At 35.9% G+C, this 25,171-nt stretch overlaps 1 long non-coding RNA gene across 7 annotated transcripts in view; it reads right to left on the reverse strand.

Annotated features, from left to right (window-relative positions):
- LOC139672362 (uncharacterized) overlaps positions 1-25,171 on the reverse strand; it is a 51,121-nt gene that overhangs the window by 6,335 nt on the left and 19,615 nt on the right. The window contains exons 4-7 of one of the 7 annotated variants that reach the window (XR_011697916.1): positions 23,675-23,846; positions 13,401-13,502; positions 4,794-4,903; positions 1,692-1,856 (exon numbers count right to left, since the gene is read on the reverse strand). This is a non-coding gene — a long non-coding RNA (uncharacterized lncRNA). Of the gene's footprint in view, positions 1-1,360; positions 1,857-4,793; positions 4,904-13,400; positions 13,503-20,268; positions 20,426-22,846; positions 23,847-25,171 lie in introns of those variants that run through there. The other 6 variants (XR_011697913.1, XR_011697918.1, XR_011697914.1 and 3 more) reach the window with 6 other exon arrangements.

Here is a 25,171-nt window from a genome sequence, read left to right on the forward strand (position 1 = left end):
TTAAAAAAAATTCTGTATTTCTCAACAGTGAAGAGATTGCTTTCTCTGAAGGATTAAAGACATTGCACCTGCTCCTTTTCCTCCTTTTACATGCACAATAGATGCCATATACTACTTTTACCTGATCGTCTTCCACAACATTCATGTTACAGCAGGTACGTCTCCAATTAAGATGCCACAGATTTGCTTCTGTGCACTAAGGAACAGCCTTTGTGTTTCTACAAGTTCTTCTTGGTCTTTGGGAAAGTAGCCAGAGCTACCTCATGAACCCTAAATTTAGAGGGTCCTCTGTTCATCCAAACCAGTTCAGAATATCTGATACTATAAAAAGTGTGGGAGAGATGGTTTTCTCTCTTAAGCATCCCCCTCCATATCTTCAGGAATAACTAACTTTTCCTTTAAATCTGTAGACTGCATATGTTTTAGATTAGTTTCATTTGTGTTTTTGTAGGTTTTATGTTGTTTTTTTTAAAATAATTTTCCTGTTTTCTGAGTAAATTATATGAAACATCTGCCCTAAATTTAATCTATCAAGCTCATAAAGGGAAAAGGCAGACGTTTTATGAGTGATATTATAAAATTTAGATAATTATCTTGTTTGTTTTAGCAGTTTCTATTTTGGTCCCGGTACAGTATTCTTCCATTAAAAGACAATTTTTGCATGGTGTACTGGTCAAGGGGAACAGCCAGTGATCACATAAAATGTACATCTAATAATGGTCTTGTTAATCTGTAATACTCTATGTATTTATTCACTGTATAAGCATAAACTTAATTTCATGCCTGTTATATGCTTCTCAGATTTTTTAGAAAAGAAAATCCTCTTTATAGACAGCATATAATTCCACTAGCCTTCATTAGTTATGTGATTTATGCAAGTTAAAGTAGGATGTATAAAAGTATGGCTAGAGCAATGAATGCAAGGTGTACCTGTAATAGCCTTTTCCACTGTCATCTCCATCAGTGCACTGAAGTTCTTCCATCCTGTATCTGCCACATGTACAAACCTACCTAATGGAAGGTGGAAAAAATATTCTGGAGAGACATCATCATGCGCACGCCTGTTCTTATCTTCTTCACTAGATATCTGCAACTATCTGTTGTCAAAGACAATATCCTGAGCTAGTGCCAACCTCTGGTATGTCCTGATGTGGTTATTCTTGCTCCTCATATGGTTATTTCTGCCTTTCTTTTGTTTGTTTTTTTTTGTTGTTGTTGCTTTTGGTTTGGCGTTTGGGGGTTTTGTTTGTTTCTTTGTTTTTGTTTGTATTTTTTCTTTTGGGGTTTGGTTTGGTTTTTTTTCCAAAGCAGCTTTTTCCCTCAACTTCACTGCATAGAACCAAGTCTGGGATCAAGAAACTGATGACAAAAGTCTTTTATTGAAGAAAAGATGATGGTAGTTTAGTTTCAAAACAAAACAAAAAAGCCACTGGGGATCTCTTGCTTGTAGTAGTCTGTGAGAATACTCACCAAACCAACCTTGTTACAATTGTTAGTGATCTTCCTTGTCTCAGAGCTCAATCAAAACTTTTCAAAGTTCATATGGATTCACAATAATGTTTTGACTGCCTTGGTCGGACCTTACTTCTTCTGGGAAGTTTTTGGATGGTACTTGCTCCAGCCTGTATTATGCCATCTTTAAACATTTCTAAGGAGGATATCAATTGCTATTGCTCTTCTTGTTCACATACCATTTTTCCTGATTTCCACAGTACTTTCCTCAGCCTGCATGCCCAGTTTGCATCCTGGGACTCCATACTGGTCAGAAGGCCCAACATGTATCTATTTAAATTAGCCTCTGTGCTGGCTCGGTGGGAAAAACTGATCATTTTTGGCTTCAAAAGTTTTCACATGGTCTGTAAAAGAAGGTAAAAAAATGATTGAAGAACAAATGTCCTATAGAAATATAGTAATTTTTTTGGTTAGCAATGTAAAACCAGAGCATCTTAATAAAGGCTATTTATGTTGCAGAGGAGCTGAGAAAGGTAAGAGAAGCATGCATGTTCTTTTTCAATGCAAAGAGTCTGCATTTTTCCCCAACCCCCCACTATATATAAATGGATAGAGACTTCATTCATTTGGAGCTTACTAAGTGGTGCCAGAAGGCAATAGAAAATAATAGCACTGCTAAAGGCTTAGCTGTATGAATGATATGCAGTTTGTGTCCAGAATCTATTATAGTTAGTTAGAACTACAGGGTTTAAAATACAGATTTTTCAGATTTCTCTTAATCCAAACTATACTCCAACAAGGCTCCAGGGTCATGAACTAGTTAAAATTCTAATTCTGCCTTGTGGGTAGACTATGCAATAGCATGCATTTGTAGGCCCCATTCTCTTACTAAAAGTTAAGAATAACTGAGTAATTCTCTGAAAGTATCTGAATATTTTTTGCTTGTTTCCTCTTTGAGGATTCTTGATTTCCACACATTCATCCATGATACAGTTTTACTGAAATCTTTTCATATTTTTTCTGACCACTCAATGCCCTAAATTCAGGGTTTTGTTTGTTATCTATGCCATAATTCCTGCTCCCCAGTTGGATAAACACAATGATTTTTAAACACCTTCCTGATCAGTAAGTTTAAACGAAATAAGCACTACAGACCAGGGAGATCTACAACCTCATCTGGATTTCAGGCTCTCACTACAAGCAGTACCGCAGCTTCATGAGGAATTGAAACCACACAAACACAGTATGTCAGTGAGAGGCACTCCTGCTCTTTCTGCTTAGCCTGTGACTGCCATCCACAGTCCTGGCATCAACACTTGGTTCAGTGGCACAAGCACTCACAAAGCCATAGTACCCCACTTTGGCTTGTCCTGCAGCCTGTACCTGTTAACTGCTCTATGGGGCCCAGGAAGGAGCAGTGGAGAGTGATGTGGGGATTTTGGTTCTCAACAGCAGCAGCAGCAGTCTGCTATCTTAAGCTAACCCTGAGACTGTGGGCTGAGTAACAGTAATAGGAAAATATAGCTGCCTGCCTCAGGACGTGGCTACTTACAATTTTTCTCCATTACAGTAATTTCTGGTAGCTGGATTTGCTATTTATCTTCTCTAGGTACAGATCAGTGAGAAGCCATTTAGACTGATTTTTAGCAAAGCTGTACTGCTTGATGTTGCCTGCTTCCAAGCATCATCAAGATTCCTGAGAAATCAGTGGTCTTTGCAGTTCTTCACACCAATAAAATCATGCTTGCCTGTTATCCCATGCTGGGAGTAAAAGCACTAACTGTGCATATGAGAAATAGGAAGGGGTATTTTTACCTCAGAAGCCGGGGAAGGAAAGGGAGTTTAAGTCACAGGAGACTTTGGGACTTCTGGTTTTTTGCAGTGCGAGCGGAGCCAGAGGGCAAATGCTTCCCTCCTGCTCAGTGTCATTATTCTGCCCCCTGTATAACCCACCATCCCACTGACATCCCAAGCAGGGAAAGGAAAAATAGACTTCTGGGACCTAGTAGGAGAGCTGACTGAGTCTCACTATTCTGTATGTGTGAATCTGGTATAAGCCAAAACAGAGCACAAAATTAAAATACTTTCTCCTGTATATGCTTTCCATAATACCATTTTTTGAGGATTTGAAATGCCAGAAAGGATTGTCAATGTTTCATCTGGTTAGCTTACATGCTGATTGATGACTTTGATAATATGGCTAGTTTAATGATATTTTACACTGTTTGTCCAGCTAGGTATATTAGAAGAATGTTGAGAAAATAGTAGACGTGCTAAAATACTATGGCAACAGCTCATACATTAGTGTTTTGTTGTGAAGAAAGTAATTTTTCAGCCAAGTCATAAAGTAGCCTAAAAACAAGTGTGGCACTGTTTGCTTCAAATGAGACTGTTGCCATGTGACCACCATTCATCTGACATCATTACTGACATAGCTTTCGTTAGTATGATATCTGATTAAGGCTCCCAGCCATGGTGGAGCCAGACTAAGTAGTCTAAGTGAGGTGGCTGAGGAAAGTTAATGTGTCAATGTTACTATTGGGTGAGAGTGTCTGCTCAAAGTTTCCTTTGGAGAATGAGGATAGAAATGGTTGATGTTTCTAATGGGAATCTTCTGAAAATATTTGAAGATCTGGTAGTAATTAAAGATGTACTGAACTCCAATGAGAGATGTAATCACTTCAGCAAAAGATACCATTTCTTTGTGGGGAAATGTGAATATGGTGAAGAATTAAATAAAAACAAAAAAAGAAAATAAGCTAGAAAAATGCAATTAATCACATATTTACAGAAACCAATTAACTAAATCTCTATATAGCATGTGAACAAATTTCTGACTTGTACATATAAATAAGTATTCAGACTCTTTTAAGTCTTAATTTCCTTTTATATAAAAAATTAAAACACGAATTCTTATTAGGAAAAAGTAGTTTTCAACAGGTGCAGTGAAATACTTTTGCAGTGTTCGTCTGAGATAGGATGAGTTTCACTATTTCTGTTTAGGCTTTTAAAATCCACAGTGATTACCTCTGCATATAGTAATTTGGAAAACATATGGACTAGCCTGCTGAAGTAAAGAATATGTAAACATAATTTTTTTTATCTCTGTGAATGGGATGATGGCATAATTTATTTTGGCAGTTCTATTTCTAAAGTCTGATATTAATCTGTGCTCCAATTTTGGTTTTGAACTATAATACGATAAGTTATTTTCCTTGCATAGATGCCTTAATATTTGATATATCTATTATACTTTAAAGTGTTATGGGACTAAGACCCATCTTATACTGACATGAGACTAAGATCCACATCTAACACCTCTAGAGCACTAGAAGCATTACCTTCTCATATCTGATGCTCAGGTGATTTGGGAGCCCATTTTACATTGTCAAGGGTGACAGAGGAGGATAAACCCCAGTAACTTCCAGTGGAAAGTATGGTTGCCAGTGCCCTTGGGAAAAGGATTTAGAAAATATACTGTTAAAGAGAGGAATTAAGGATTTGACACTGGTAAGAAGTAACACTCACCAAAGAGTAGGTTACATATAGTTTTAACAAGCAATTTTAGGTCAAGGCAATCTTTGATGTCAAATGATGGTCTGACCCATAGTGTCTGGACACTAACTTTAGATGACCAGAAGTCAGCAGTTCAGAAGGTGTACTGCACCTGCATGGAACTTTTTCCTAAAAGCACAGTTGTTGGCACAATCAAGTGACACAGGCCATTACAAATCCAAAAAAGGAAAATTACCAAGGGCTATAGCTTCAAGTGAAATTGTTCTGATAAATCCTAGGTTTTCCTGTACAAATAAACATGAAGAAGAATAGAGCCCATTTAAAAGAAATACATATTCATGATATGGATTCCTCATCAATATTCAAAATCTTCAATGGTCTAAATTCTGTACTATTTGGGCTCTGACTAGTCAATGGGAAATACTGAGATTTCATGTGGGATTGAGTTGGTGCAATTTGAACATTAGTCCTCTAAAAGAAACTGAAATGGATGGAGAGACTTAAATACTGAGCTGCAATTTACTTTTGCTAGAAAAAATAGTAGAGTCTGCTCTATCTTAATATACCTTGTAAAAACATTTTTCTGCTCAAAGGAATAATGATAAAATCACTTTGAAATTGTTAGAAAAATTCTGACTATTAATCTACTGCAGCCTTTTAAGGGACTTTCATATACATTTAATCTTCTTTTCCTTTAATTAGAAAAGGTTGTAATGTGATAGATCCTTTTGACATTAAACTCAGCAACACATTACTTAGATGAAATCACACTTAAGAGTCCTGCAGACTGAACCTGAGTAGCTTAGCTGATAAGGCACTGGTTTGTCATCTACAAGACAACAGTTCAAGACTTCTCTGATTTCTTAAGTCAAATTAATTTAGTTATGTCAGCTATGCTGCCATAAGATGATAATACAAGCTGCATGGATGCCAGACATACTATTACCTTCTTTGGCTAGATTGAAACTGTGTCAGAAACACTGGGGGTAGCTAGAATTCAAATCAGGTGTGATGAGAACAGGAACATGTGAATTTCATGAATTATAAAATAACTGTCGATATAGAATTGTTCCCTTAATACACCTTGTCTAGGTTTTAGGGGGTTTTTCCTGTAAGACCCAGAGTGAAACACTTCAAGCCTACTTGAACTCTGGTTGGACCTAGGATCTATCTGTTAAGTTTACTTAAAATAACCTCCCCAACAAGCAAGCTGGAACCCCCACCTCACTGCCTTCTTTGTGTAGGGCTCTAGCATCCACTATTATCACGACTCAGCAGAGGAACTGGCCACTTTCTGTGTTTCTAGGGTCAATCAGCATCTTGCAAACTATTCCTCTGAAGGCACACCGTCTCCAGTGCTATGGCTTCATGGATGCCTGTTGCCTATATGAATTCTCACTGTGACAATAAATGTTTACAGAAGAGATATGAGGATAACAGAGCTTAAATGCTTACAGAGAAAACTCAAACATGCTTGTGCAAAAGTGACTCAGTCACTGAGAGATAAAGGGGCTGGAATTTTCCTGAGGAAATGTCTTATTAACTTATGTTTTCTGTCTGTATCTCTGTCACAAAAAGCTGTCATTCCACCTACTTCCTCAATAACTTCCATTTCAGTCAAAATCTTGCAGAGGGAGAAAAATCTCAGATGTAAAATACATTCTAGTTTTGTCAAAGTGTGAATGTGGGTAGGGTAGCAAAGTTTGTTATCAGTCCACTGATAAAAACAATTTTCTGCATGAGTCATGAGAATATCCACTTGTGAAAGTATTGTTACGAAGATTCAAACTGCAACACATACTTACTGCACTGCCAGCACCGTGCATAGGTTTCCATCCTGAAGTAAATATGCTGGTTTGTACTTGTCTAGGAGAGCATGTTGGCAGAAATCAGTATTTAAGGAGAATGAAATAATTCTGATACTAGAATGAACTGCTCAAATTTATGTATCATTGCAGATATCTGGTAACACTGACACCATTCTGTAAACCTGCAACTAGTAAAGCTAAAATAACATCCTTCCCTATTTTAATGCCAAGAGAAGGTATTTATTTGTGTTGCAAAAGATTAGGATATCAGAAATAGAAAGAGAAGTGCAAATGAAACTTTGGAGGTAGTGTGAACTGTAGAGATTCTTTTAGTTTAGTGTACTTCAAGCAAGGCAACTGATAGGCTCAGCTTGAAGATAATTGATCTCCTGAAAATGTGACACTGTCATGGTATTTCCAAGAAACCTTGTTTGCTGTGGGGGTATGTAATTGAATTTTTTATTCACTATTAATAAATATACTTTAGTCTTCTTATGCCACTTCTACATCAGCATCTCAATTTTAGGATTTACTGAGCCAGTAGCATCTCTTCAGTTTTTGCAATAGACTCAGCGATGATCAAATTTCTCAGGAATGATTGTCCACAATCCATCAGAGCTTGTAAAACTACATTTATCATAGAGCAAATAATCTGGTAAGCGGCCAAGCCTTCTTTTTCCATCAAAGAATACTAAAAAGAATCCAATTCCTGGAATCTGATGCAAATGTGTTTTCCGTGAACTGCTCTGTAGCCATGCACAGTTCAGAAGATGACATCAGAGAAGTTATTTAATGAGTAAAATATTGTTGTTTCTCCCCCTCCCTCCACTAGAATTCCACATATCATGTTTTCCAAGACACATATGATCTTTTTAATGACTTGAAATACTTTCCTAATGATTAAATTCTGCTTAGCTATAGTAGGCTCTTCCAGAATGTTTATAAGCCAATATAATGTATGCATCAGATGATAGGCTATAAACATTCGTTTTAGGTCACTAAAAGCAATGCTTGGAAAACTGTTGTCCATAACCAACTTTTTTTAACAGTGATAATCATTCCTGAAATTATATATTATGACTCAATAAAGACATTTGGCCTTGCAATAGTGCTGTCCAGCTGCCAAAGATGTTCAGCTACTTGAAACTGCAATGTCTAAATTTTTCAGTCTCATTTCCACAATACTTCTGAGTCATGAAGAGTTTTTTTTGCCTTGAAGTTCAGTAGGCAGCTTGATTTCAAGAAGGTACTTCTTGAAGATTTGAGAAGTAAAAAGTCAATTACTCTATTTAATGTGAAAGTATTGTTTTCATACTGGTAGGGACTTCTGTTTCCTATACTTTTCAATAACTTCCAGCCACAAAAATATAAATTTATTAGTGTGCAGCAGAAGGCTACAGTCTCGCACTTTATATTTCAGAAGTGTCATTAGATAACTGGTGTCTACACGTGCATATGATTGGATAAAGGCCTGTTTGGCCAAAGATAAGTAATGCTGTGGACAAGGTACCATCAAGTCAACTTTTATGGTGAGGCAATCAGACTAATTTTCTCAATCACACAATTGTTCAATAGCACATGAAGATATTAGCTCTGCTGCATGTGGAATATGGAATGTGGTGCTGCCCCTGTCAGCGTCTTCTGGGCTCTGTGGTGGCTCAGCTACAGTAAATACTGAGAATTTGGGCACTGCTGCACAATTAGGCAGCTACATTATATATACAGATTGGCAGAGGTACTATATTCCTAAGTTATCTTCCCACAGCTGCTGACAAGGAACATGAATTTGCATGTTGTGCAGGACTTTCTTTTCTACTCACCTACAACCTTATTTAATGAACTGAAGAATTTACTATAAAATCACCTTATTAATTATATAGTTTCTAATTGTTCCTAGTGTTGTGAAGAGCTATGACAGAGCAGTGAAGGAGATCTTAGGATGGAGATCATTGGGCTGTGCATCACCTTTCCTCCCTCCCACAACAATTTACCTCCTATACATACTTGTTCCTGTAGAGATTAGGAGAACCTTTTAGGACTTCACCAAACAGGGATGGCACTGTAGCCTGAGAAGCCAAACTTGCCCAGATTCCTGGCCTTTCATCAGAGTTCACATCTATATGCTTAGTGTATATCCTTCACCAGCTCTTCCTTTTAGTACCTCCTTTTATGCATGCCAAGTGTACCATAGAACAATGACAGCCTAACTTCCACCTTTTCATATGGGCATGCTATCATGGTGGGTATCGCCCTCTTTTTTTTCTTTCTGGTGGCCAAGTTGCTAGCTCTTCTGGTGTCTTGACTCTGCATGCCCTGACTTATAAAAATTCTTCTTGTTTTCCATTGAACTTTCCTGCTCTGTTCTCTGGGTCCTTGCCTTTTACTCATGTTTCCAAGTCCACTTTTTTATTTCTTCCTCTTCACCTCATGCCTGCCATTGCTTTGTTGCCTTCTGTTTCTGTCTTCCTGCATTGCAGTTTTTGCTTCTTCCCACAGGCTGCTCTGGAATTTTTTTTTCTTTTTAGTAGACTCTCAGACATTATCTGCTCACACATATGATTAATTTGCTGCCTTTGAGGTATGCAGACAGTAGAAGGTAACAATAGTAGAATTAAACAGTCTGGAGGGCCTGAATGTACCTAAGCAAGGTTTTTCTTGTGTTCTAAATTGCATGAAAAGCAAAGCATTTGTGTCTTTGGGTTCTTGGAATACGTTGGCACTTAGCAGCTGAAACACTCCCAAATTGTCATCTTATAAAAAGAGCAGCTTGGGCTGGTGTTGGATTTTCCTGTACCACACCACTCAGAAGCTAATGGCATGATCAGGGAGAGAGAAAAAAAAAGAAGATTTAAGTGCAATGGGAGATCTGTGGAAGGTTTTTGCATGTTGTATAATTTTCTTATATGGGTAGTGGTTTTTTTTCCAGTCTTATACTGAGCTTCATTTAAATATGCAGCTTCTTAAACTCCAAATCCAAAATCCAAAAGGTTTATAGTCACTCACTGATATTTTGAAGTTCTTTTTTCAAATTTGGTACTTTGAACCTCCAAATGAACCTCCAAACTAGACGTACAAAGGTTTAAAAAAAAAACACAAACAAAACCCAAAGTGAAAACCTGGAGTTAGTTTTTGGTTTCAACATTACAACTGTAGTTCTTTGGAATATCTTGTCATAATGGTGCAATTTTCCCATGTTTTAGATGACACCATAAATAAAGAGTTCTGCACAGATCATGCTATCCTCTATGATAGCACTGTGTAAATCAAGCTTATACCTTGAATCTCAAAAACTGATAGACTAGATCCGAAAAATATTCAGGAAGGGGGGAACAGGATTGAATCAAAGCAAAGAAAGGCTTCCTTAGGGAAAAAAAAAACCCCACCTTTTTGGAGAGAAATATTATGGAGGAGACAGAAGATGAAAGAGACCAATAAACTTGGAACTAGCATGCAGAATTTAAAAAAACATCAAATGTTCACTCTTTCTCTGAATATTGCAACAAAGGGTCATCAAAGCAAACAGAGAAGAGGTTCTTTGTGCCTATGGATAGATCAGGTGAAGAACTCTGCCAATGGATGCAGCAAATGTTTAAAAAGTGTGTGTTTTGTGGAGCAGTCTGACATATGCATGAAGCAATTATTTGGTGTGACTAGACATACAGAAATAATTTCTTAGCTAAACCCTCCCTTTAAAAAATAAGGTGATTCTGTGAATATCTTAATTTTCATAAGCTTTTTCAGATGTGTCACTCTTAGAGACCAAGTACTGTCCTATATGGACTATAAGTAGTCTACATAGTACTATTTTCTTGTAATTCATCACTTCATAAAATTGTTTGACAAGTGATTTTTGGTTGTTCTAATAACCATATATCTACTCACCAATTTTAAAAACTTTATTATACCGAAAATACTGTAAAGTGGAAGCTTAAGGGAAAAAAAAAGATTTATTATTTTGTGGGAATTGATACCTCAAAAGATCTTGTTTCCTGCTGTCCATTCTTGGCTGTCATATATCAACAAATTGGTTGAAATTCTTTATGTTATTGGCTCTTTTGAATATCTATCATCAAAGTCATGTATTTGAGAACTTTTAGAATAGATGCAAAAATGTGACCATGTTGCAGAAATGCAGAGTACCGATTTTGAGTAAAAGTCCAAGTTGAGGAATCTACAGATACAACTGTTTGGACGGTATTTCCTCTTCTGGTTCTCAAGACAGATTTGGCAAGACACAGTAGTGGGATTCTGATAAGGAAAACAGATTGCAGGCCTTTAATCTCTGCAAGCTCTCAAAGAACTTGATCACTCAGAAAAAAATGGCCCTAGAACTTAGTGTGTACTTAATATCTAGTTTTCTGCTCTGGTCAATTTTGTTTTAATGAGTACTGTTAGATAATGTGAAGTATGGTAGCAGTGTTGGATTTCTTTTGAAGCAAATTTAATTTTCACTTTTATTTTTTACATTTTGCCTAGTCTTGGCTTTAGAGCATATAGACAAAGTCTTTTTTTCATTGTCCACTTTATTAAGTCTTGTTCAAGATATAGAGAAAAATTGACAGAAATCTGCTGCAAAAATTTGACAGAATATAATATAGAAAGGTATACTGGGATCAAGGGAGATACCTTTGTAAGCCAATTTAATACTCGTAAAAAAATCAACTGTATTAATTTCTTTCACTACTAAAAGATCTGTATGGATAGGCTTTTAACTGATTAGCTAATCTTCTTAATTTGGTTTTCAATAGCAAGTTAACATAAAACATAAAAGCAAAAGAGTTCAAGAAAAGTAGAACTTAGAATTAGCAGCATTATTTCTTGTGATGCTTTTCTTTCACCCTGGGGAAGATGAAAAAAAAAAGGCTAAATATGTTCTTTTTTCTCTTGTAACTTATTTTGAATTTGGGCCAATATGGTTGTGCATTTGGGTGCCAGCTCAAAGTTTTAGCTAACTGTAGACCCCATTACTAATCTGCCATGTGTAATTTGTTACAGTCTGAAGTAGGTCTGTGTGTAGATTAGGAAAGTGAAGCTGGCAGAAATTTAGGTCAAGGGATGGCAAAAAGATTTTGTAATTATCTCCAGTGCTCATGATTAATTCTCAGAACAACACTGAGAAGAAAGCTGCAATGACAAGGTCAGCAGGCCCTCACGAAGTGAACAAAGTCTCAAAATGCCTGTAAGTTTTGGGAGGCAAAGGTCATAGGAGCAATATTGGGCCACTCCAACTCTATGTCATAAACTGTCAATAAAGAGCTCTTGTGCAGAGCAGACCTCATGTTTTCTCTGCCTATGTTTGTTTTTCCCCAGCACCCCATCAATTCACAGCACAGGGTTAATAAAAATCCACACAAGTCTCAAGGTGTTTCCTTTAAACTTCTTTGGAGGTTGCGTGGATAGACAATAACACACATCTGAGTGCATGCTCAGACCCCTAGTGGTCTGTGCCCTTTTTGCAGTGCATTTTAACATGCAGTGTGCGTATCTGGCAGGATTAAACTGTAGGGCTGCAAAAAGTTTGCATATAACATAAATTGCAGGAATATGTCACAAGAGGAAGACCTGAATCATCTTGGCCACACTGCCAGCATATCTAATCAAATTTATCACTGCATGACAAAGACTAAACCCCAAGTCTGGTAAAAGAGAAGATGAAGTTCTTCTGTCTGATCTTCCTGGCCCTCAATTAATTTTTATTCAACTTTTAAAAAGGATATCTATGACCTTTACTCTCATTTTCTCTTCTTAAACATCTTCTGGTTGTCTTCAGATTCTACAACATTTTACAAAATTGTGTTTGGGTGGAAAATTCATATAATATAAGGCTGAAAAATCAAAGACTAATACCTTGGAATCACAGCAGCTATTCATCAAGTTTAATTGCCATCAGGTCTATTAAACAGATAGCTGATTTACCTACACTGCATTGCACAGTAAAGGAGTATTATATGGAAAATACCAGGAGACAATTATTTTAGCAGGTGCACATTGATTTGTGGTTGAGCTAATTTCTAACCTAATGAGCTAAGTTCCCATGTCTTGTTTGGGTTTTTTTTCTTTAACATTCTGAAAAAATATATTTACAGGTCAGTTTTACCAAGGATTTCTGTGATCATAAGAAAATTTGTACATAAATGACAGCAAGTCAGATAGTTGTTCAAATGTGGTTTTATCATGCATTTCACTATGTTAAGACACAGATAGAATAACTGAAAATTATTTGATCAGCTGTCTGTCAGCTCCAAGGTCTCTGTGATGTTTTATCTCTACTTCTAGTAATTTAAAAGGTCAAATGCTTATTTTACAGAAAAAAACAGTTAAAGCAGAGTGTCAGGAAGTGAGATAAAGAAAATCCTTTTATGTTTGAAAATATAACCTTATCTTAAAGTTCACTTTTTATGTGAAAATAAGCTCAGCTCTGAAAAGAACAAACAATATTTTATTTTGTAAAGGAAGCAAATACAATTGGTGCATTTTTTTTTCAGTAGCAGAACACAGGCATATTTTTTTTTAAACTGTCTTCACCTATCAAAACAACTGTGGATGTATATATCTATATATATATAGATATATATATACTTCATTACCAAAATTTAGGGGTTTTTCCCCCATGAATGCTCTTACCTTTGTGCCAAAGTGTAATTAAATGAAAAAGAACTAAACTTGAAGTTCCAGGGTAGACTTTGCTATGGACAAGCCATTTCATCACTGGATTCAAAAATTATCCTGAGGAAGAGATAGTTTTAATAAATCAGTACTAATAAGATCATGACTGAGAAAACTACCTAGACCTCTTTATGAACAGGAGTATCTATCTCTCACAATTGATCATAGCACATTTATTTTACAGGAAAATGTAATCCTTTTTTAGGTTTTAACATTGTTACACCCTGACCTTAAAAAGTCAACACTATGCCACCAAACTATCACACTTCAGTACTGATGCTTCTGGAAAGAGCAGAAAAATTACAAGGTCACATTAACATTATAGGTAGCGAAATATCAAAATCAAATTCAGGTTCTTGAGCATACTCCCAAACCTAACATCCTGATTAATCAGGAACTACCACAGCTGCACTTACTGTTGGCAAAAAGCACATAAACTATTTGATAATTTTGTAATTTATTATAAATTTAAAATACAGATCTGGCCAACTGAAAAGTTAAATACATACTTACAAATTGTTAATCATAGCATTATTGTAATTAAACTGTTTTAAAACAATTTAGTTAACTTAGTGAGCAAATCTTATAAAATAGTTTTCTGGATTTATTCAGAATATTGTTTGGCTGCAGAGCTGTTCTTAGATGTTTCTGTGTAGTAGTAGATGAAACCTTCTCTTCATTTCCTTATGCACTTTCTTTCACAGAGCTTTTTCAAGAAAGGAATTAAAGAGTCCTGGCAGAGTGATCAGAAGTGTGACATTCAGGAGAGGAAAATATATTTCTCCTAACCTCTTGCATGAGGTATTAATAGTAATCTCCTTTAAAATTCTTGTGGACATCTAGATAGGCTGCTTAATAGAAGTCTAACTGTATGGTTACAATACATAAATTAAAGTAAGCCAATACAAGAATTGGTGTAGCTGACAAAGTGGTGATCAGACAAAGGTTAGACTCAATGATCTTGGAGGAGTTTCCCAACCTAAAGATTCTGTGATATTTCATACTTCTTTCAGCATTAATGTACTGAGTGATGAAGTACATAGTACAGCATATCTGTCAGATGAGAAGAGTCTACAGAGTTCATGGTCATCTATACACCAAGTTCATGGTCATCTATACACAAATTGAAAGGCATTAGTATTGAGATATTTAAGAACTAGTGTAGAAAAATAGTTTGTCCTACAATGTCTGTTTATGCCTTTCTGAACATGTATGAATGTAACTAAAAGCACACAGAACTGTGCAATTCCTATTTGCGTATTTTTATTATTTCAAAATTGTTTTCTTCTAATGACTCTTCATGTCAGCCATTGTAATTTTACACATTCCGATCAAGTCAATTGATTGATTGGCAATGGTTCCAAGAGAATTGCTTCTTGTCTATAACAGAAATATTTCTACAGGAAATAGCATTCAACCTTCCAAATTGCCCAAATAAAAGTCTATCAAAAAGTTAATTGCTTCTCTTTTTAGATCAGTTTTCTACAGTAGAAAAGTAAGACATTTTACTGAACTCCCCAAATTACAAATATAATGCTCTCTCACAAAGGAATGAAAGAGTGACTTTTGAACCTCTGATTTTGGTAGAAATTTCCTATTTATCCATTTTAAATATATGGGCAAACAATACCTTATTTCTATACAGAGTTTCTGTTTTATTTGCTTGAGATGTACTTTGTATGGTACATAGCTCGAAACTTCCTTTTTTAAATTCAAAATAATGGCAGATTTTCTACCTAGTTTAAATAGAAAGCAATATGGTCCTAAAGGTTTTAAACTAGGGACTAGGAAAATAATTTGACTAAAATAAAACTACCTGAAGCTTTCTGTAAGATTGAAACAAAACTTTGCATCTTGCAAAACTCTGATTTAAAATAATCTCCATATATAATAGGCTATCATGACAGGAAAATTATATAATTTTTGTCTGTTCTATGAGGCAAATACCCTTCTTTTGGGGATCTTGCGTTGATTCAGATAAGCATCCAGATTTTTAGCTGCTTATTTAATTGAACCTCTAAACCTTTTGACTTTGCCCATCTCCAATTAAAAAATCCTCTCTGGGAAATTTATTCAGATGTAAGTTCTACAAAAGCACACCTGGCAAAACAACATCTGCCTGACAATGACTTAGTGAGCCTCAGTAAAGGCTGACATATGTGCACATACAATTGGACCTTATAGCAACAAAGTGTTTTACATATTAGTGTACACTGGGGAGTCCTGAATCCTGACAGAAAAATATGACGGCTTTTACACTTTAAATTACAGTGAAGCTGTATCCACAGATGGTGCAGGTACAACATGTGCTCTGATACAGCTGGCAGGTAAGGGAGGTCATTTCCATAACTGCCTCTTCCTGATTTCTAGTGTTTGCTTCCATGCAGTTGTTGCAACTTGACATCAGCATTTTCAGTGCTGACTGGAAGACTGTATGCTCCAGTATCTCATACAGATGACTAAATATCATTCACTCTCCTTTATTATAGCCTCTCTTTCATGAGGTATGGGGCACTGTTTGTTGTGGTTTGGTCAGAGACAGGCATTGAGTAAGTAAACAGTTTCTTTGAGATTAGTCAGCTGGAGAATTCAAAGACCTATTGCTATGTACCAAATGGCCACACTTTGAACATAGGGAAAGCAAATATTACATCATCAGGTTATTGAAAATGAACAAAGGAGCTTTAATTCTGAAGGATAATGGACTAACACATTGCCTGTTTTTTTATGCTTACCTACCTTTGTTTCAAAATTATAACAAAAATTCCTGGAAATATTTATGCTTGGGCAAATTCTGAGAGCAGGACATGTCCCAGCTGACCACCAAAATCTGAATGTGGAATAAAAAGACATTTACATTCACGAAGCAGAGCAGCAGTGCTGCACTGCTTGCTTCAGAGCTGCAGGAGCGCTCTGACTAAGGCAGGCTTTATTAATTTTTTCCCAAGCAGTGCATTCCCCTGGATATCCAGTCTCACGCATAGTCTTTCTCAACCTACCCTCAAGATTCACAGACTATTCTGAGTTGGAAGGGACCCACAAGGATCATCAAGTCCTACTCTTAAGTCAATGACCCATATAGGGGATTGAACCCATGACCTTGGCATTATTACAACCAAGTTTTAACCAACTGAGCTAATCTCAGGGCTTTATGTTTTTGAGAGAGTTGTGCATTACAGAGTTTGGTCTAAGAGGACCAGGATTGCTTTTAGAAAGGCAGGCTTGAATTTTTATCAAGGTGGCTTCAGAGGATAAATGGCCAGGGATAAAAACGGCCTGTGAGGGTTAGGGAAATCCTCTGCCTACTTTTAGTAGGCCTAATCTAAGTGCAGTGTGTGCTCATCCATTTTTAAAGTAACACTTTCCTGCCTCTTATTTTGGCATCTACAACTCATGAAAATATTCCTTCATTTTCAGACAACAAGGGGTGGTTGTGCCATAGTGTAGGATTAACAGGGAATTAAAATTTTGTGACAGTTCCACAAGCAAAGATGAATAGCCTAGTGATAAGGAAAAAATGAGCCAGAAGAGTAAGTTGGCAGAGTTTGCAGCTGGAAGGACATCATTAAAATCTTTCCCCTATTTCCAAGCTGGTCATATTTATGTTGTCTTTAACCTCTTTTAATTGGGCATGAATCTGTTTTTGTTCAAAGCCCACACTGCACAGTATGAAAAGTATGATCTGCCTCTTCCAAACCACTTCCAGTGAAACCTTTTGTCATTGCCATCTCTCAGCTCACTTCTGTGCTGTAGACTTTTCCAAAAGCTTAGGTTGGCTAGATGTATGATAAGATGTGACTCAAGTTTTGGACAATAGTATCAGCAGAGATGAGAGTTGTCAAGGTGTACAGCTGTCTCCTTAACAAAGGAACTGTTTCTAGTGCTGTGCATGTCACTCACTCCTGTCTTTACTGTATTCACTGCTATGTGATTTTTAGATGTTGAAAATTCTGTAATCACATTTCTTTTCCTGGAAAGGGATATAAGTATTGAATAGATGCAGGCTCGACTACGTCTGCATCTGGAATCAAGTAGCCTCTTGAGAACTGACCTTAAAGACCAAGGCCAAATTTTTTAATGAGAACTTAGGCAGTGTCTTATAACAGCATGTTTGACTTTTTGGGAGGTATGTATAACACCTACCAAACTGAATTTCCATCAGGTTAGGGCATTTACACATTTAAGCAATATATCTTTTATTCCATTTAACTGTATTTCACTAAACTCTTTTTTTCCTTCTTATAAATGTTCTGTTCACATTTTTTATTTTCTTTTTTTTTATTTGACTGGGCAATTATTTTATTTCAGTAAGAGAACAAAAGTTCTGCAAATCATTAGATTTTTATAGATATTGGAAATAACCGAATAATTTCTTATTAAAAGGTCACTGTAGAATACTGAGTATATATTTGACACAAGCCTAGAGGAACAACATATCCAAAAGTAAAGCTTCTCCATTTCAGCAGATATCAAAAAATCTGACTGAAAGTCTGAATAGACTGAAATATTGGTCCATTCTTTCATGACAAATAAAGATTTCAAAGATTGTCAACACAGCTTCTGAGAAAAGCTAATAGTTGTTAAATCATCAGATTAAATGAGATAATGAAAAGTATATCTGTGAAAGTCAGGGAGAAACTAAAGCTAATGAACCAAGACTGATCATGTAATTCATGGTCTTTATCCTGACTTTGTTCAACCTGGGAAAGGAAAAGTAAAGGATGAGAACCTCAGATATGGAATACAAACTCTGAGTCTCTATAGTGTGGCAACATAGGACAGGATAGCTTAAACTGGCTGAAAAGCATGTAGAAGTTGAATGGAATGATTACTACACATACTGCAAAAGGTTATTGGAGACTTCAGTAACTGGCATTTGTCCAGCAGGAAATACCTTATAGTTTTGGACATGTGAGTTACTTTTAGTACGGCCAGCAAGGTCACAAATGTAGGTGGACAGAGCTATCAGTTCATCTTTGACACCTATCATTGTACCAGGACCCTCAGGTGGAAAAAGCTTAAAGAAGTATCTTCCAACACCAATAGCACCGATACTGCTGGGACTTCAAAAGTTTGGTCTCACTAGTTAGTGAAGATCAGGCAGCTATTAGCACATGGGATGCAATGCCACTGGCTTTGTTGGTCTCAATGTTTCTTTGCTGAAAGGGATCAAAAGAAATTGTAAAGAACTGAGAAGCTGCTGTTTTTTTTCTAAGCTTGGAAGAAAGCAGATGATGCATGCTATGATCATTCATGAGACTGAAGAATGAGAAATTTGGATTGATTGGACAGGACTATGTCAATTAACTATGTCAGTATGGGAATGTATTAATTGTATTCAACTATACATTTAAATTCAAATAATTGAACATCAGCACAACATTTTAAAGAATGGTTATTAGTAAATCTAGCCTCCAGAATGTTTTAATTAAAGTTATTTTCAATAGGATTTACAATGTTTCCTGTGCTGACTGCAAGATCTTTTTGTCAGAGATTTATTTATGGTAGTGTTAAGATCTAATCCTGTATTTTACTTTTTGAAATGCTGTAAAGCATTGTAACCCCAGGCTCTGTTTCAGAAAAAAGTTACAGTGAGGTGTAGAAAAAAAAGTATATAATAATGGTACATAACATAGTCTCATGACCCCTCCACCATTTCAGTCATACCACAGATATTTCTGGATACTGTGGCAGCATCTGTGGAACTATATTCCAGCTGTTCTCAGACTTTCCCATTTCTGGAAGCCTGCCCCTCCCTCAGCTCCAACAGCAAATGTCCACACAATAGAAATTCTGTCTTCCTCCAAGAGATCAGTCCTACACTAACCGGAGATTACACCAGAATGACTCTATTATTTTTTCACTCTCATGTAAGGACCTTTAGAAACAAAAAGTCAGACATGGATTCGTTATCTCAAAGTAACACACCAAAACTTTCAGGAACTAACTTGGGCAGAATAGTGTTTAAAGGTCTTTCCCAAAGTTACCGAGGTCTTTGGCGCAGGTATGTTCAAGCTGTGAATCAGGATGTCAAAATATGCAAAAACCTACACTTTAATGAATCACAAAAAATCCCCAAACCAAATGAATGAATGTGCTTTCTGTTCTCTTTAAATTTAGGCAACTTGCATGATGGCAATCAGCAGTTCTGTCACTTGCAGATATCACCAGCCGTCACTTGTTGCTGCTTTACTTCAGATTTGAACTTCTATCTGCTCATCCTTTACTCTGATTTGATTTGAAATAACTCTTCCTACCTACCATGATGTCTAAATACTCGGGAAAGCATTTTCAAAAGATACAAAACTTCTGCAGGCTACTTTAGATTTTCTTTAACAAGACAGAAAAAGAAATAACCCTTCAGATTTCTGTGAAGAATTTTGATATATACAGATACACCTGATTCCTGATGTCTGTAACCTCAATTCTAGTATCCAGAACTCCACTGCATTCTTATTTCCAATAAGTCTTAGTAATAATATATTCTACTTAATTTTTACAATACTGCATGCTAAGTTTACCTTTAAGTCATATATTATGTTGGTTAAATATGTACATGTAGAATGGTTGTGTGTGCACCCAGAAATATTAAAAAAAAAAGATAAAAATTAAACTACTAAACTTGAAGTGTATTCAAATAAATTACTTACCCTCATCCCTATTCTACCCTATTCTATTGTTTTTTCAGGTTTGTTTTTTATTTAATCTGATTTTTCTGCAGGATTTTTTGCAAGTTTGCTAAGGAGGTACAGAATTTAGCCAATGGATGTGAAAAAAAAAAAAAAGAGCCTGTTCCTGGAAATATTAATGTGCACTGGTTACATACCAGACTTTAGGCTTCTCTGTCTAAGCAATAGGGAGCACTTTATCTTGTGCATCTTATTTTCTTATTTTCTAAGCTTTTCTTATGGTGCAAGTTGTATTCATTCTTGTTAGTGTAAGTTGCCTTTCTGATCCTGTTCAGAAGGATGCCTCTTAAGTATCTAAAAAGAAAATATTTCAAAATTTGTTAAGCTCATCATTAAATGCTATTGCATGAAATATAGGAATAGTCATGAGAGTTTAAAGCAAATGACTATTCTTATCATTCTTACATAAAGATAAAAACTAGGTAGCCCTCATTATACTAGACACAGAAAATCAATCAATTTCTCCATTATCATGATACTGAGAAGCATACTAAATGCAGCATATTAGGAAGTGTCATTCTCATCCCTAAAGCTAAAAGACAAGAATAAAACAAAAAGGGGATACAGATAAGGGGAATTATTTTCCTATGCAATTAGCAGTGTTATTCCCTTTTGCAGGGTGACATGGCAGCCAGGAGTTCAGGAAGTTTGTTGTTGTTTTTTTTTTCCCGAAGAGATTTTTGGCTATATAGAACGTCCTGTGTAGTTAGGACTAAAATACCAAGAGTTTCCAGTGAGTTTCAACTCTCTGGCTGTTGTTCTTTAACTTACTTCTGAATAATAACATAAATTTTAAAATCTCTTTTCTTCTATATGTCTTCTTCACAGCAGGCTTTCTGCAACAAATTTATATCCTCTTTTTTTCAGGACATCAGTACTAAACTAGCAAATCTTGGGAAGAAAGATCTGTCATGGTAAGCTGCTGACAATATGATCAATAACTTTAACTAGAAAAAGGGAAGACTACATAAGTGAAGCCTAGAATAACCAATAGTGTTACTGAAGAATTACTAAAATTATCATGATATCCAGGGGTTTCATTTTGCTGCATTTTGGGCCAAAAATTAATTTTTGTCCAAAGAGCTTGACAAATGATAGTGGAACAACTGGCAGACAAGCAGACAGAGATGATATGTGAGCGATTATGGTTGCTTGCAGAAAAAAAATTTCTGTGATTTGATTTAAGTTTTATTTGCTGTGGCAATGTTTTTCTTTATTTCCATGACAACAAAAAAGAAGATTATATCTTAAAAACTTGCTTTAAAACCTTGCATTATTTTTTCTTGGCTTTCCCTAAATATGAGCAGAAAGAGAGTAATGGTTATTTTCCGTGGGGAAAATCCAAGATTAGAAAAAGTGTGGGAATACTGACCTATTGTTCATTCATTTAAAAGTTAACTTTTCTGCATAATTCCTTACTTATTTTCATGTCTCAACATTTACATGCAATCACTAAATGAAATGAGTACTAGGTGAGTGTGCAAAAATGCATTTGACAGTGTCTCAATAATATATGTCTAGAGAAGGATGAACACAATTACAGTTTGAATATGTGGGGGGAAGTCCATATGTTCATGACTGGGTTACACAGAAGAATGAGGTGGATCAAATAGCACTAGTAGGGAAAGAACTTTCCTAATAGGTCCGGGAGAACAGTGCATAATTTGCATAAAAATAAGTGGAAGTGGAATACGTGACCATGTTAATAGATCTCTCCTCATACCCTCCTCATCTTAGTAGCATGTAAGCCATCCCATTTGCTACATTAAAGACTGCGGGCTTTGGAGTATGAGCGCTCCTTGATTTGACTTCCAGGTTGGCCCTTATAAAAGACAGCTCCTGTGAGGTCATAAAATACTTGGGATGTAGGGCTTTAAAATGATTGCCAAAGTTATGGTTGAGTCAGTCAAAATAAAGAAACTACTCTAAATCCATTTTTGGGGACCAGGGAAAATTGCCATACTGGTGTTAGGTGGACGGTCTTGATAGAAGATGACATAGAATCTTGTATTGCTTTTATCAGCAAACACCCTTTGATGCATATTTTTCTTAAAACGAGCCCTTAGGTAATAGATAATTGTAGAATGTATTTGATTTTGGACACATTCCATGTTTACTTGCAATAACTGCCCTTGGAGACTCATTAATACTTTAAAGCTTCCTATTAAATGGAAACCTCACAGTACTTTCTTTTTAATAAAATAAACTGTAAGGTGAAAATATTTTCTATTTGCTTTTTAATTATGAATGCCTATCTCAAAAATTACTCCTAATTTGTTTTAAGTGTTATGTCCTTTCACAGGCATGTAAATGAATAATGAAAAAAAGTGTAATAAAAGCAAACAATGATTTTTCATATTGACCTGAGGCATTTAATGAAATAGAAGAAAGCCTAAAGAAACAATTTCCTATAGTGCTGCTTTCTTAAGTGTACCAAGGTAATTAGCTTTAAGAGGAGATAATTTCAGTTCACTGATGTTGCTCTTTTAAGTCTTTCTGGGAAATTTGGATTTAACATTGATAGTAATTTCAACATGTCACACTGGAGCCAAAGTGAATTAAAGTGAAGAGCTACACAGTCTAAACAAATAGTCCTTCCCATAATCAGAAGCCTGACAGCATAACAGCATAAATTATAGTCACATGCCCACAAGTAATGCAGGAACAATTAAGAAAAATAATAAGAAAGCCTCACTGGAATCCATAAACAATGTCTTCTATTGAGCTAACATTTTAATCTGTCTTATTTTCCAGTTTATCATGTTGCATTTTTACCGATCTTAAGAAAATAAACAACAAATGTTCCTTTCTTTGCAATGTATTGTTTCTTCTGATTAAGTGGTGACATAGTAATTCTCCATGAAAATAACTTGGTAAATCCTCAAAACCATCAATAAATAACAGAAAAGGTCCAGTTCTTATCTCATTTTGAAGGATAGTTAGGATATATACAATATATTTGTTTGTGAGTAGGGGTGTTTTAGTAACTTATTTTACATATTGAAAGTATCTATTTTATTCTATCACTTACATGTCAATATTGATTTTTGTACACAGTTGTATTTTACTTGTCCCTACTAATTTTTATATGAAAAACATCATACATTATCCCCATTTTTTTAATCTATCTTATTTCCCCCATATTTCTCTTACTAGTTTGGATGTGCCCCATTTAATTCTTTTTTCTCATTCAGGGCAAGTATTCCTGTACTTGCTAAATCTCATTTGAGCTTCCTCTGCATATCTTCTCTATAACAATTTTTAAATTCTTCTCATGCTACTTTCTAACTAAACTAGAATTTAAAGTGTCTGACTACTACTTGCTGTGAGAATCTCCCACTCTTTGGCATGGTTATTCTCATCATGGAACATCCTCGTTATGTGCAATTGTCTGTGGAGAATTTAAGCACAAAGCGATTGGGGGCTCTGATTCATTCAGCAGACAAACAATCCAACGCTGTTTTTGGCATTTCCACCTTCCTTGCTCTCCACAGGTGTGTGTTGCTATCCTGTGGCACAGTTGTGCTCCTCTAGAAAGCTTACATTTCACTGTTTTCAGTTCACAGTCTTCAGTGGCAACTTCAGATATCTGGAAGCTGAAGCTTAGGTGCAGGATGTGTGACAGCACACCCCATCTGATATCCCTGCAAGCAGATGCCAGTCTTCTCCCTATGCTTTTGTTAGCCTCCCAGCAGTGACTTCTCCTCAGCATCACCTACAACAGGAATGGAGAAAGGCTCTTTCAGCTTTTGGGTTTTTTTCTATGTTACTACAGATATTTTCTTGTTTAAGATGCGTTCTCTCATTGCACCTTTGGCCAAGTGTAAGTTAAATGGTAAAGTTGATGGCAATGCCTCTCATGAGCCATTCCGCTCTCTGTACCTGCAGACAAGAGGCACTTGATAATGACAGTACCTTGAGGACTTCCCTAACTCGATGATAAACAGGAGAGGTTTTTCCCTAACTGTGTAATATTGAAAGATTACTGTGTAGCACACAGGGTGAGAGTATGCTTCTCAACATGAAATCATCCAGGTGGGTGCTGCAGATAAGAAAAAGTATTAGATTTTTTTCATGTATCACCTAGTCCTCTCTCAGTCTCAATCTTAAAATACACTGTTTTCATAGCTATTTTTTTGTTGATCACCTATCATGGTCAACTACAGCTCAGAAAAGTGTCTTAAGAATTTAAATCAAAGTCTGCAGAAGCATCATTAGAAACTATTTGTGTTTTTCTAACTTGGATGTATTTTTCACATTTTATCAGTCAACAAATTACACCTGCAAGAAGTTAATATTTATCTCTTCTAAGAAAAAATGGCATTTGGAAAGAATGAATAAGAGATGAAGACTTACAATACCTAAAGAAACAGTAAGCCCTTCAGTAGATTCATGTTGTTTTCCCTCTCAATAAAAATCATTGTAAGCAACATTAAGCAAGAAGTTAGTTGTATATTGGTTTGGCTCTATGGCAGCTATTTTTTAAAAGAGGGAATTAAAATATTAAAAATCTAAGTGAATTAGGTGCCCATCCCATTTTAGAATGACCTGAGCATTAGGAGCAAACAGTTTACCCAGACTCCTAAAATCAAGACCAGATGCCTTTCTAAATACCATGCTGTAATTCAACCATATTTTTATTGGACACAGTACAGGAATTACAGGGTGAAATTCCATGGGTTTTGTTATGTAAGACGTCAGAGTACATGATGGCACAATCCCTTATGTCACTAAAATCTCTGAATAACTGAAGATGATATCCCATCTTATTTGCTCAAATTTCACTTCTTTGGTTCTTGCAGTGTTGTAACTTCATTCAATTTTTAGCCACTGAAGTAGATTCTGGGAAATCTTTGTAGGCCAGGTTTGCATTTTTAATTTAACAAACAAGGAAAACCCTCAAAACATTGGGAAAACCTTTCCATGACATTTCACCATGCTTTAATATGTTTATCTCACTTCAGGATTGAACTGAAGGGAATGCATGTCTATGTTTTCACATTCACTCTAATGTTATTATCACCAGGCAATAAATCTGGG

This window comes from Pithys albifrons, chromosome 5, assembly GCF_047495875.1.
Source record: "Pithys albifrons albifrons isolate INPA30051 chromosome 5, PitAlb_v1, whole genome shotgun sequence".
Taxonomy (NCBI): domain Eukaryota; kingdom Metazoa; phylum Chordata; class Aves; order Passeriformes; family Thamnophilidae; genus Pithys; species Pithys albifrons.